The sequence below is a fragment of the Suricata suricatta genome, chromosome 13 (assembly GCF_006229205.1).
Source record: "Suricata suricatta isolate VVHF042 chromosome 13, meerkat_22Aug2017_6uvM2_HiC, whole genome shotgun sequence".
Classification (NCBI taxonomy): Eukaryota; Metazoa; Chordata; class Mammalia; order Carnivora; family Herpestidae; genus Suricata; species Suricata suricatta.
The window spans coordinates 22,206,035-22,220,353 of NC_043712.1; the positions used below are offsets into that span (position 1 = coordinate 22,206,035).

Sequence of the window (14,319 nt, forward strand, 5' to 3'; positions counted from 1 at the left end):
ATTGCTCCTCAGAAAGGTTGTGTCTTTGTAAATATGCCAGCATGGAACTGAGAGGGAAAATTGTGTACCTTTATTCTACACAAAAAAAATAAAAGTTCTTCTGTTTTTTTTTAAATAATAGTTTATTGTCAAATTAGTTTCCATATAACACCCAGTGCTTCTCCCCACAAGTGCCCCCCACCATGACCATCAGAAGTTCTTCTGTTAACATGTTAATGAATCAGGAAAAACTTTAGACACAGACTGAATATCAGATAAACATTTGGAATTATTGTTGATTTCATTGGTTGAGATAATGGCATTTTCATTAATATTTTAAGGCTAGGTGTTTCCTAATGAAACTAAATGGATGCTTGTATATGCTTTTAAATGCTTCAGGGGGAAAAAAAAAGTGTGGGTCAGGCAGGTGCAGCTAAAGCAAGAACAGCAGAGTGTGGATAACAGCTGAAGCTGAGCGAGGGATACTCAGGGTTCATTACACCGTCCTCTCTTCCTTTGGGTATGGTGGAAATTTTCCACAACCAAACAATATGTTCGCATCACACTTATAGGCTACTGGCTGATGAACCTTGTGTTTGATATATATTCATGAGCCTTGGAGAAAAGGTATTGCTCTTCAAGACACAAGTAGGCAAATGCATGGTATCTAGGAAACCAAAGGTCTGAGGTTATAGAACAACAAGGGAAGTCCCTTCTTAAAAAGAAAATGTAAGGGAGCCTTGGTGGCTCAGTCAGCTAAGTGTCTGACTCTTGATACTGGCCTGGATTGTGACCTTGTGGTTGTGGGATTGGGTCCCACATCTGGCTCTGCACTGAGTGTGGAGCCTTGCTTGGGATTCTCTCTCTCCCTCTCTCTCTGCCCTTCCCTGACTCATGCATGCTCATGATCGATCTCTCTCTCTCTCTCTCTCTCTCTCAAAAATAAGTAAACAAAACAAAACAAAAAAATAGAAAATGTGGCAGACTTGCTCTCATAGTCACTTTTCATATTATGAAAGATCCCAAACCTTCATAGCTTCATCCTCTGGGCTCCACGGCACTTTGTACACCTATCTCGTAAGGCAACTCTCTCTTTATATCGTGACTAGTTTATGTGTCTGAATTTCCATAATGGCAAGATTTCTTATTTGTGGGTACAGTGATGAAAAGCACAGGCTCCGGAATTCAACCACCCACATTCAAATCCGGGGCCCTCCCCTTAGGGCCACAAAATCTGCACAAGGTACTTGTTCAAGAGTCTCCCTTTCCTCATCTACATTGTGGAAGCAGGAACAGGACCCACTTTGATTGCTGTTGTCGTGAGGATGACAAACGCTCACAGATAAGCACGTCTTCACGCAATTTACTGAATCAGTCCATTTTTCTCAGTTGAGTACATTTCCTTGTGAGTCCCATCACTACACTAACCATCCATGGGATTGTAACCCAAGCTGTTTTTATTTTCTAACCCCATATTCTGTCAACCGGACTAGACTGGAAGAAATGTTACAACACCAAAAATGATCCCTTCACAGGAAACATAGGCAACATTAGCTACAATGCAACAATGCTGATACTCTAGAGAGGTAAATGAAACAATCTTTGAATCTTATGGATTTGATGCCTTGATGGCCCCAAATCTCTTCCACTGAAGAAGGAACAACACTGAAATAACTGCACGATCAAACTCTAACTGGAATTGAAGAGTACTCTTATCGTTGGCCCATTGTTAGGGCTTGATATCAAGTTGCCAAGACAATCATTTTCCTACCCCCTACCACTCAGTGCCCCTGCTACCTACACACGCAAGGTCTTCTCCACTTAGGTCTACTGGCTTGTCATTCAGCATTCTGACCCAGGTATTAGAAAAAAGCCTGGAGGATTAATAAAGTCTTATCTGGAGTCACCTGACCACATCCCTAGATGTGACAGATCCCTAGAGATTCCTAGTGTCTAGGAATCATTAAAGTTAGTCTTTAACATAAACCACAATATTCAGAGTTAGGATATTTAAAGAATTCATCCAAAATGTATATTTTTTACTTTTTTAAGTTTATTTACTCATTTAGAGAGAAACAGGGGAGGGGCAGAGAAAAGGGAGAGACAGAATCCCAAGCAGGCTTCGCACCATCAGCACTGAACCTGATGCAGGGCTGGCTCAGACTCACAAACTGTGAGATAATGACCTGAACCAAGACCAAGAGTTGGATGCTTAACCAGCTGTGCCATCGAGGTGCCCCTACCAAAAATATATTTTTAATGTCTCTGAGAAGAAAATGCATCTTACAAATGGCATGGCACATAATACAATTGGCAGTTTAATAGTGTGTCTTACCATCGTGGTATCTTAGATTTAATAAGAAGCAAATGACATCTTCAGTGCCTGGCCCTGTATGAATATATTTAACTTAAGGAAATTTGGAGTTTTAGATGAATTGCTGGCCCAAGTCTCTGGAGGTGCTTTCTGGGTCTCTGAAAAGCCTTTTGAGTCTCTGTGTCCTCTAAACCCTGCTATTGCTAATAAAAAATAAACATCAAGATAAAGGAAAAACAAATAAGTTCTTTGAAACCCTGAACTTTTATTTGAAAAAGGCTCTTTCCTAAGCTCCATTGTTTTTGTTTGTATGAGTCATTGTGGAAGGCCTCTCCAGATCCTCACCACCCTCTCAATTCTGTTGGTTTTCTTAATAAGTGAGTGGAGACTATGGGAAAAAAAGGAGTTGGCTAAATCCCACTTCTTTCCCCCTAAGATGCCTCATAACAGAATCATCCCTTTTCACACACATGAACTACCTTCTCCACCCACTATTAGCCTCGTCATGAATCCCTGGTGAGTCACATAAACACACTGATGGGCCTGTCTCCTTGGCAGCAGTCTCTAAACTACACCCCTACACCCTGACATTGTCTTCTGATCGCTGAGGGGATCACTTTTTCCTTTTCTCCTGGTGTGCTGACCTTCTTCTTCATATTCCTGTCTCCTAGGAAGTATGCCTTTTTCCAGATGAGCCTCTGCAGTAACAGTCACAACTGGTCAGTCCCCTTGATGGCACAACTTTCTGAATCGTTGTCATAACCAGAAGGGGAAAGGGCCTTGGGAAGGCCAAGATCCTCAGAGGCCAGGGGCTCTCTTGATTTTCACATTTACAAAATAGAGCTCAAGGGTGAAGGACTCACCTGTAGTGACACCATTAGGAATAACTGTGAGGAACAGAACCTTGGCCATGACCACTAGCCCTTCCCACAGGGAATGTGTACCTCTTCCTTCAGTTTAAAGTGTCTCCTCTGCAACCTCAAGGAGAGCAGATAAATTGCAACACTGAGCAGCCATTATCTTCTTTGAAATCTTTCTGGATTATAATAAAAGGGTATGAGAAAGTATTGGACATCACTGTTAAAACCCAGAGAGTGGTGGCTTCATAAGTGCAGCAATGTGGTCAGGAAATGGAGTTTGAAGGCGCACCTGCAAATGACTTTATTTGAGATGAAGAAAAAAATCAGTCGTCCACATCAAAGAGTAGAGAATATATGGAAAGGATCAAAGCAGATCCCAAGCTATATGTGACATCTTCACTCAAGCAGGTGACAGATTCTGTCTTTGACCCTTTAATGCCTTCTCCATTTGGGAGAATTCATTTATCAAACATCTTTTACAGTGAAATTATGTGACACTGACGTGAGGATGGATTCTCTTCCCCATGCTGTTGAACGTCTTGGCCATCCTCCCTCTTAAGCAAAAGCATACACACTATCCAAAACAGCTTCAGTAAAAAATTTTGTCTCAAATAAAGGTGATAAAATTTAACAGACTTGGTGATGAGAGGTGAGGGTGCCTCTTAACCTAGCTGTCTGGTTCTTTGCTCTCTGTGAAAGTGAGAGGCCTCCAGGCCTTCATGTTGTCCTCTCTTAGATGTTGCCTAAAACAGTGGACAGAGGTACAGTCTAAATCTTCTCTTCTTTCATTTCCTCATTCTTCTTTAGTATCTTTTTTTCTCCAGAAGTCCCACTTCCCTGTCCCCTGTACCAGATACTAGCCCTTCCCCAGAAGTTGGCAAGTCCCAAGACTCCTCATATGTATTGTTAATGTTCAGCCTCCAGCTTAGCTGTTTTCTCCATCTTTTAAAACTGCCAGTCATAGCAGAAGGGTAGGCTTTTCGTTTCCAAGTAGAAAGGGAAAAATGTTGACTAAGGATACAATTTCTTTTGCTTTGTTTCTCTCGTTGGATTTCCCCTGACTTCCTGCAAGAGTTAATTCTCTGCCAGTATCACTGACTCAGAAAAAAGATGGTAAATCTGGTCTTAATCTCTCCAGCCAACATAAGTTGTGCTGGATCCACCTCTATTTTTAGAAGTGCATGAAATCTGGGACTTAACTGTGGGAGCTGTACGTTGTAGAGGTGTCTCCTACTAAGCATCTACTGCTGTAGTAGGATCTTCAGCTCACTTCTCCTTACTGTGTTCTCAACCATTTCTGGAGGGCCCAAGAGTGTCTTACAGTTTTCCCAAATAAGTAACATCTGCCACTCTTTTTCTTTTTGGCTCTGAGACATCTCTGAAATGTACACTGTGAAGTTCTTTCCAGAACTTGTCACCATTTTCCTTCCCACCACTAGGTATTCATGCCCCTAAAGTTGACCTGGGTTTATCACACTGACTTGTGATTACTAAAGAGGAAAAGTCTCTGTCCCCACACACCCATTGTAGTAACAATCCAGCATAGTGATTCCAACTAGCACTGCTCACGTTCCCAGCATCCTCTGAAGATCGGCTGTGAACTCCAGTTTTGAGACTGAGTTCCCCAGTGTTGGACACCGTACCCTTCTCTGAGACTCCGCTCTCACATCTTCTTCTCTCAACTTCCAGTTACTCCTAACCTGCTTCCATGCCTTCCCCAATTAGCCAATTAAGTAAAGCCTTGTGTTTTATTTTGAAACAAAATTTATGTGATTTTACATTTTTGAAAGTGATAATATAATCCTCTAGGTGTGTCTGCATTTGTTTTGCTCATGTTTTGTCTTTATCACTTGGGGGAGGAGGTTGAAGGAGAGAAAGAAAGGAAGGCAGCTAGGGAGGGGAGGAGGGGAGAGGGGTGCGCAATGTTTTCATCAAGCACCAAACTGTTTTCAAGTGTCAATGCTGGCTGATTAACTACCAATTCCAGTGCCAAGGGAAGGCTCTTACAAGGCGTTTTTGTCCCAGAATTGTTCATTTAGGCAAAATGGGAATTGCAGACTGTGTGCCTTTTATACATCATGCAACACATAGGGCATATTGTAGTAGAGTTCTCAGATTAGATCCTGGCATACGTCCCAATGAGCATTATTGAAAAGAATGACAGTGGGAAAGGTCTAGGGAGTTACAGGTAATCGAGCTATTTACCTGACCATCCAACAGCTTCTAGAAAAATTGACTCACATACGCTGAAATCGACCTCTTCTGTGTCCCCAGGCACTCTGTGTTTGCCATATTGCATGTAGAAAAGCATGGTTTGAGATTTTTTTTTAATGGGGGAAGGAGGGAGGGAAGAGAAAGAGAAGGTAGTCCAGTTAAAGAGCTATATACTCTGAGTCCTCTACTTGAGTTGTTTTGCTTCTATAATGACATTGGATTATCAAAATCCAAATGAGGATTTGGCCTAAACAGGCCAAGGAGAAGCTCCATTTCAGAAAACTTAAGACCTAGGTTCTACTTAATGTCTAAATGTCTTCACTGTTCATTCATCTGTATGCTGCAGTATAGCTGCCCAGTGACTGTTCACTTGGTCTCAGAAGAATGGCAATAGGAATCCCATGGATTTGTGGGACACTTCAAAGCTTTCAAAGCCAATTTCCATATATAATCTCATTTGATCCTCACAACAACTCAGGCAGGCCAGGTCATCTTAGCCCCATTTTGTAGGTCAGCAGTTCTCAAACTGCTTAGTTTTGGAGCAATCAGAGATTATGATCATAGTACCCTTTGAGGGACATTGTGAGCTACTGACATTTTAAATTACATGGCAACTAACTGTAGATTCTGGGGCAGGCAATGTCCAGCTATAGGTCAGGCAGAAGCCATGTGTGGGCTTTGGGAGAGGAGGTGATTAGAGCCAGAACATGGTTTCAGTGAGGGTAGAAGCAGAGTGGAGCCTGAAGGGAAGAGCTCTACAGAGGTGATCTCAAGTCTTTTTAAAAAGGGGTCAAGTTCCAGGAGCAAGATAAGCAGGCTAACCTAGGCAAAGCAGGAGGCTCAGATCAACAGAAATGACAATGACACAGGGTTAGGTTCCTTAGGTTCCTGCTGATTTCATGATTATCAAGTAAGGAACTGAAATTTGCCGAAAATTTGGAACCAAAATGCTGAAGTTTGGTCAGTGTTAAGGATCTTTAATCCTGATGAGATGGGCTAGACCATCTTTGAGGAGTTTTCTCCAAGACCTAGATGTAGCATTAGAGCAGTTTGACCCTTGTCCTGCTTCTACATATTGATGGTAGAGACCCCTGGTCCAAATGGCCCACATTAGAACTCATCCTGCATGGGACTTGTGGAGAGTGGAGGGAAGCTAAGACCACCAATAAGTCAGAGCACATGAACAGTAATCACAGTTGGACTTCTCCTCCAAGGATTGGTGGACAAAAAAAAAAAAAAAAAAAAAAACCATAGGAATGTTTGGATTCCCCTTGGAAGGTATTGTACAGAAAAATGGCAAGGACAGAGTCTCTTGGGGGTTACTTATGGTGAATTAAGTGAGAAAAGGGTATGCAGCAGTCCACACAGTAGGACAAAAATGTTTCTATTTTGATCAGTGCTATTACTATTTCTTCAAGGTATAAGGCTCAGAACAGTGGCATTCTCTTTCCTGTCCTTTATATACCTAGAGTATATGGAAACTTGACAAATATTTGTTGAGTGGGCACCATTGTTTCTGTCTTACATGTGAGGACATCATCACCTTCGGCTACACTGCCACTCTTGAAAATTCCTCATTCTGTCACAGATGAATTTCTGTAATTCCCAGTATGCTTCTCTGAATCCAGTGTCTCTACCTCTAGCCTGTAGAGCATTATCATACTGTTGGCTTTTCCTCATCGTTGTCCCTGCTCAAGAACCCTTAAGGCCCCTCTTGGTTGCTTATTAAACTCAAAGTTTTCTCTTTGGAGGCCCTGCATAGTCTAACCCCATTTTACTTATCCAACTTTAGGGTTTTTTTATACATCATCTCAAACCTGCACTGCCCTGGGGGATTCAGTGTTCAAATATTTAACTTTCATACAGTTGGTATCTCCATATGTCATATACTAGTACTCTGTTGTCTTTCATTTGCCAAACTTTTTTTAAATTTAATTTTGAGAGAGAGAGAGAGATCACTAGTGGGGAAAAGGGGCAGAGAGAGTGAGAATGCCTTTTTTTTTTTAAGATTCTTTAAACGTTTATTATATTCATTTATTTGGGTCAGGGAGGGGCAGAGAGAGACTCCCAAGCAGACTTAGAGCTGTCAGCTCAGAGCCTGTCATGGAGCTCATGACCTGAGCCAAAATCAAGAGTCAGAGGCTTAACCAACTGATCTAAAGGTACCCTGAGAGAGAATCTTGATGTGGGGCTTGGGCTTATGACCTGACATGCTCTATGAGATATGACTTCAACAGGTTGTATAGTCAATGGAGAAAGATTCATTGACCCTCAGTAAATTGACTCTAGAAAAATGTATGTATATTCTCATCTCTTTACATAACAACAAATAGTGAAAGATTAAAATGTACATGGACACATCAGGGAAGCAGAATATGTAATATTTTATTTGTTGAGAGGTGGATACATCGTTTATCCTTTAGAAAACAAAAAACCATAGGCCCAAAATGGCATCACTAAGGTTAAGGCCCAAGTCAGGAAAGCCAAGACTTAATACTTAACCTAACTGTAGTTTCAACCCCTCAGAAATGTAACCTTTCGCTAGTCTGTTAGGAATTTCCTGGTCAGTATCAATAAGGTATCTCGTGGGCCCTCTTCGTTTACCCCAAAGGAGGATAAGATAATCCACCTACTAAAATCCTTTTGTCCCCAAGTGAAGGTTACTCCCTGTAATAATCCTTCTTTCTGTGTATGACTTCCTGTGTCTGCCTTTAAACCCTTTCACTTTCTGTAGCCCTTTGGACTTCTCCTCTACCTGGTAGATTGGATTGCTGCCAGTCATGAATCATTTAATAAAGCTAGTTAGATCCTTATGTTTACTTGGTTGAATTTTGCTTTTTAACAGTGTATTTTGATTGTCCTAGGTTTTTATAATAAGTGTTTTAGTTTAAAAATTTTAATGTAAAAACTTTTTGTTATTAGGGAAAATATGATACACCTAAATAACCACAAAATGAGAGTATCTTTTCAATCTTATAACCAATGCAAAACATGCCAAAAGACACCATAGATTTAACTAAAAAAACTAATTTCTGTACCTGAAAAAAAACATAAATTACTAAAATACTTAAAATATAAAGATCCTCTTACAAATTAAAAATCAAACAGAGTTAGTAAAAAAAAAAACCTGGCAAATATTAGTTTATATAAAAAATTATGTGTTCAACCACATTAGTAATCAAGGAAATACAAATTAAAACTGTAACAAGTTCGTAGATGGCTGGTGTGTGCAAAGTGGTGTAAGCACTTCAGACTGAAGTTTGACATTACACATTAAAGTCACTAAAAATAGTTATATTTCTAAGAAATCACTCTAAGAGATATACACGTTTCCACAATGATTTATTAGACACTCATCATGTTATGCCCAGATTTTAATATGGCCCCCCAAAACCAGAGACTACCAGGGAGACCGAATCACGCATGCAAAAGCAAAGGGCGGTTTTATTATGGGCGTAGGCTGGCCAAGCCTAAGACTCACAGACTTTACCAACGCAGCGGATCCATGCTGAGAGCCCCAAACAAAGGGGGGGGTAGGGCTTTTATGAGTTTGGGAAGGGGGAGTTACAGGAAATTGTGACATAGGTACAGTGATCCAATTATTATTATACAATATGATTGACAGCAGGTTTAACCATTCACATTGCCTAGAGTATTTGTTACTTTTGGCGGGACCCAATCACAACATTTAGAGTACTGACCAATCACAGAGTGGGTCCAGGACCCTCAGGTAGGGCGTGGCTAGTCTTAGCCTCCATCTTTAGACCCGCCCTTAGAATGTTAACAAGGGTGGTCCCTCTTGCCTTGGGCAACGTGTGCCCTTCTATTGTCTCATGGAGTCAGTTTCAGACCTGCTTCCTTACAATCACAGGGTTGTTTTATGATTTTAAAGTTGTAAAAAACTTAGTAAGGAAAAAGTTAATTAAAACATAATGCACCCAAATGAAAAAGTCATATGCAACAATTAAAAATCTTTGACTGTATTAGATAATGGGAAAATGCCCCTGCACAACATTAAACATTAAGAAATAGAACAAATACAAGAATTGTATAATACAATGGCAATTCAGTGAACCTGAATTAAACATATTGTGATATTGTGATCATATAATTAAAAAATAGTTGCTCTTTGACCCAGTTCCTGGCAGAGTTCCCAAAACCCAGTAAATACCTGTGATAAGAGCAGTAAAGGTGTTTTGTTGTGTTAATAAGGTGACTCTCAAAGCCCTAAGCTAACCTGAGGATGTTGCTGGTTGCCAGGGAAACCAACTGTGATAGGAGGGTTGGAATTTTCAGCACCACCTCCCTCCCAAACTATGGGAGGGGAGCTGGAGGTTGACACTCCGAGGCCAGTGATTTAATCAACCTTAGCTAGGTAATGAGCCTCCATAAAAACCAAACACGATAGTGTTCGGAGAGCTTCCGGGTTCATGATCAAATGGAGATTTAGGGAGATATGGAGACAGCTTGGGCGCTCCAAACCCTTTCACCATGTCCTTGCGCCTCTGCTCTCCAGCTGTTTCTGAGTTTTCTCCTTCTATAATGAACTGGTGATCTAGTAAACAAAATGTTTCTCTGGTCTGTGAGCCGCTTTAGCAAATGAATCCAACCAGAGGAGAGGGTCGTGGGAGCCTCTTATGTACAGACAGCCAGTCGGAAGCCCAGGTGGGCTTGTGACTGGTGTCTGAGGAGGGCTGGGGGCCGGGAGGTGTCCTTTGGGACTGCACCCTCAACCTGTGGAATGCTGTCTCTGGGGACACAGTGTCAGAATTGAGTTGAATTGTAGGACACTCAGCTGGTGTCCCAGAATTGCTTGCAGTGTGGTTACTCCTACCCAAATTCACACATGATGCATATAAATGTGTGTGTGACATCAAAATACACATAGTGATAATGCAATCTTAGAGATAGTACCCCAGTTACTTTTCTACTTTCTAGTTTTCAGTATCTCCAAATGCTTTTAAAATAAAAATAATCAGAAACACATAGTTCACTAGAGATCTCTACAAGACGCATCAAGTCTATCAGAGAGATCGTAAGCTTCCTGTGGAAATGGGAGAGACATGAAAAGTAAATAAAGATTCCGGAGCTGGGTGATATAAAGAAGATAAAGTGTTTATCACAGTTTCCACATCTCACAGCGGAGCACCACAGCCCACAAAAGCCAGGGGCGTGCATTGGCCCCATGATGGCAAGATTAGCTCTGAGATAATTACTGCCCTAATACCAAGTAACTTTTGTGAACGCTTTGCCCTTGGCACAGTTTTCAACACTTATAATTTCATTCATTTCCCTGAAGGCACACTACAGGGGTTGAGTGGAGAGAATGGTCCTTTTCCAACTGGGTCTTTTTCTCTACAGGATCCAAGACATACACAATTCATATTATCCACCATTGTGAGTCCTGCCCCAATACCCTGAGCCACTGCCAAGTACCCATTACCCTGAGCCTTTCCAATAATAGAACTCCTTCCTGCTCTGTTCCTGACACTAGCCCTTGGCCTGGGGCCCTAGCACGGTTTTGCTTCCCGACAGTTAAGGGATCATGGAAGGTTATAAATTCCCATTTTAGCCCTGAAACTCCAAGCAAATGTGGTTGTTTATTTTGAACAAAAATTTTTCTTTTGCCTAGTAAAGAACTCACATCTGAATGTTGCAGTTGCCCACCTGACATCTTTGAAGAGCTGTTGTTGACATTTCCCATCAATATCATAGGCTGATCTTCCATTAGCACAGGCCAGTGTAAGTGTAACTGGTTGTTGAGTTGTTGGAATATATAATGTTATAATATAATTGTTGGATTAATGGAATATATAATGGCTGGCTGTATAAAGCCTCCGCCCCCAGCCCCACTTCTAAGTCCCCCCCGATTGAGGCTGACCTATTCCCTCCCCTAGGATGTCCGAGATCCAAATCCAGCAACTGAAGGTGCTAATACTTGGCAGAGTGGCCCTCATTCCCCCCCACTGAGCAGATGCATAGGTGTTGTCCATTCTGATTGATCAGCCTCCAAGTCACTCAGGGTGTTAAATATTTTGAATGACACTTCTGCATCATTAAGATGTTGAAGACGTGATACACAAGACCAACCTAAATTAATCCCATTGTTTAAAAAAACTTCTAGCCCATAGTTCTCAAACTTGAACATGCAGCAGAATCGCCTAGAAGGCTTGCTAAAACCTACCCATCTGGGCCCTACCCTCAGCGATTCTGATTCAGGAGGTCCTGGGTGGGGTCTGAGAATTTGCATTCCTCCTGATTCTCAGGCCACCGCGACACTAATGCCAGTGCTCCAGGTACTCACCGACAGCTCCCTGACAGGAACCTACCTCTAGAGACTGCTTCTCAAAATCAATGTGTACAAGAATCCTCCGGGAAACCTTATAACACAGATTCTTATTCAATGGATCTGGGTTGGAGCCTGTAGTTCAGCATGTCTATCAAGCTCCCAGGTGACGCTAGTGTCTACATATGACCTTTTTTTTAATGTTTTATTTATTTTTGAGAGAAAGAGAGAGAGACAGTGTGGGCAGGGGAGGGTCAGAGAGAATGGGAGACACAGAATCTGAAGACAGGCTCCAGCTGTCAGCACAGAGCCCAACGCAGGGCTCGAACTGACAAGAACCATGAGGTCCTGAGCTGAACTGAAAGGAAACCGGACGCTCAACCGACTGAGCCACCCAGGCGCCCCTACATATGACCTTGAATAGCAAGGTCTTACAGCACTAAAGTGACCCTTCTCCACATAAGGTACGTCCTACTTGTACATCCTTAATCCTTTCTGTACACAATTACCTTTTCATCTTCCTTCCTGGATTTGTTATTTTTGTTGTTGTTGTGGTTCCTGTAGTTTTTTTTTTTTCCCTCTAACAGATTCCCAGGTGATGCTGATACTGTTAGTCTGTGGAGCACACTGCGTGGTGAGAGCGTAGGAGGGAGTCCAGTTCCCGGCCCCTCCTGCAAAGTACTTTTGAGAAGCCCCTCCCATCTTTCCCTGAAAATCTCCTAGAGCTAAACCTTCACAAAGAGGTAGATTTCACCAGGGCATTTGATAAGAGAGCACAAACTGACTTTTTTCCCATTAGAATAAGACTAAAAATGCTCTGAGTTTTATATTAGATAGTTATCTACCTATTTCTGTGATTCTTAACATTCTGATGCGCCTCCATGCATTGTGAGGTAGCTTACAAGTAATGCATATGAATGGTTTATCTATTTTTTATTCCTTTAAAAAACTTTTTATTCACTTTGTCCTTTGCCCTTCTTTCTCCTTTTTCCTCTCCTCAGTCTTCTTCTTTTCTCTACTTCTCTTCTGCCCACTCTGTTTTTTTTCTTTCTCTCTCAGTTTTTTCAAGGTTTAAAATCCCCAACCGACTTTCAGGATTACACCCTGGATACAATAAAACACACAGACACACATACACACACACACACCCCTGACTTCTCAGAGACTCCACCCAGATGACATTGAAGCTTGCTAATTTCAACAGTGAGGTCAGCAGTGCGTCTAGGAGAATACGTGTGAGTGCATGTCCGGAAACAAAGAAGGCAGTCAAGTGCAAAGGGGAAGGCTTGATTGCTCTTTTCTAGAAAAGACTTGACCAGCAGCTTTTTTCCAGAACTTGAAATTTGCCCTGCTTACCGGCTAAGCACTTTCTCGGCAAATAATAAAAGAAGATGGCCACTTTTATGAACCTGGCCATTTTCTGGGTTTTAATAGTGCTTAATTCTGGTTAAGAATAAACAGACTTCTGTGAGCTGTCAGAGTTTCCCTACCCTTAGGCTGGGCAGGCAGCTCAGCAAATTCTGTGGGAAAGTCTACATGTGCTGAAAGGCAGAAGTAGTGGCCTAGCCTTCCTCAACTTGCAAGAAACCCAGGATGGGGCAGGACTTTGTCAGCACAGCAGCCTGAGAGTTAATTCTTACTATTTTCTTTACAAATGCAGTGGAGAAAAGTTTAAGAAGAGCTCATTCTATGAGGAAAAGGAGGGTAGAAATTATAAATGTGGTCTTGGTACAGAGAAAAAAGCAATTTACTCCCCCAGTTCAGTTCATCTATTCCTAAATGGCTTTCTAAGAGACCTGCATATTTTAGCTTACACTGTGTTCCTACCAATGTGACAGGTGACCCAGACTTGAATTCTAAATTAATCCCAGCAAGGATAAATTACCTAAACTTGTACCTCCAACATCTCACCTGTAAAGTGGACACAGTCACCTTAACTAACTGGGTACTTAAAAGATAACCTAAATGAAAGTGATGCCCACACATCAGTGCAGTGGTTCTTACCTGAGGGCTTGGAGGAAGTTCAAAATGTGTCAACGTTCACCTCTCCTTCTTGGATGATAATGGGAGAAAAGGAGAAGAAAATAATATGATCCTCCATATAGAGCCACAAGGAAAATTCCTGGCTGTGATTGTAGAAAAATCAAAATCAACGGTCTCAAACTCATTTGAGTTTGAGAAGCCAGGCAAGTAGTCCAAATAAGTAAAACACCCTAGAGGCAAAGAAAAAGGAATGAAGCAGACAGTGGACAAAGTATTAGAAATACTTCAAATACCTATTGCGGTAAAAGTCAAATGGCTGCACGCTCACAACAGAAAGGCACCTTGCCACGCTACCTTGAGCTCTGGAAGCGGAACCGATGGTGGGGATTGCGGTGAACAGGTAGGAGTGTGCCCCCCACCATAGGGCCAGCCACTCCTCTCCACCTGATCGTTATATGCCATACAAGACTAAAGGCTCAGTGCTGCCAGATCTCATGACTTTTGTCACGATGAATAAGAGGCTCTGTTTACTCCTAAAACATTGAGTTAATAAATGTTGGCCAGCACTGTGGTATGGCCAACGCAGCCTGCTGTTGAAGTCTTGTGGACAGCTAGGCAACAACTGTACTTCTGTTTCCCTTTTTTGAATTCTGCCCGCTCAGAAGGAAGCACATTGAATTGCT

At 41.8% G+C, this 14,319-nt stretch overlaps 1 long non-coding RNA gene across 1 annotated transcript; it reads left to right on the forward strand.

Annotated features, from left to right (window-relative positions):
• Positions 1–3,525: 3,525 nt before the first annotated feature.
• LOC115276397 lies at positions 3,526–3,788 on the forward strand. The gene is made up of 2 exons (XR_003901915.1): positions 3,526–3,561; positions 3,636–3,788. It is a non-coding gene; the product is annotated as an uncharacterized LOC115276397 (long non-coding RNA).
• The last annotated feature ends 10,531 nt before the right edge of the window (positions 3,789–14,319 follow it).